Here is a 478-nt window from a genome sequence, read left to right on the forward strand (position 1 = left end):
ATCAATCTTAGCAATTCGAATTTGATGGCGCTGAATCGAAACGAGACCTGTCCTCAGCTCCCTGGTGTGCACGTGCTTGATCGAACCGAGTCAGTCAAGTTTCTTGGTATCCCTTTCAGTCAGTCCCCAGTGAACAATGACATTGTCAACTTTCTTGAGCAACGCTTCTACGACGGCTTCAAGATGTGGTACCGACGGGCTAGGACTCTTTGCGGTCGGCTACTGTTAGCGCAAACGATGGTCTTGTCTCGCCTGTGGCACTATACACAGCACGTGTCGATTCCACCCTCTGTCGTAAAGAGGTGGCAGTCAATGCTGAACAAGTTTGTCCTGAGTTGTAAACACGAACGGGGCACAACCCATATCCAACTCATTCCGCAAGAGTTTTCTTTTCTCCCAAGGAGATAAGGAGGACTGGGAATCCCATACATTGAAGCACATTTGAAACGACAGCGACTTCAGTTGTTGCTTCAATTCA

Source organism: Plasmopara halstedii (genome assembly GCF_900000015.1).
Source record: "Plasmopara halstedii genome assembly, contig: Scaffold_1211, whole genome shotgun sequence".
Lineage (NCBI taxonomy): Eukaryota > Oomycota > Peronosporomycetes > Peronosporales > Peronosporaceae > Plasmopara > Plasmopara halstedii.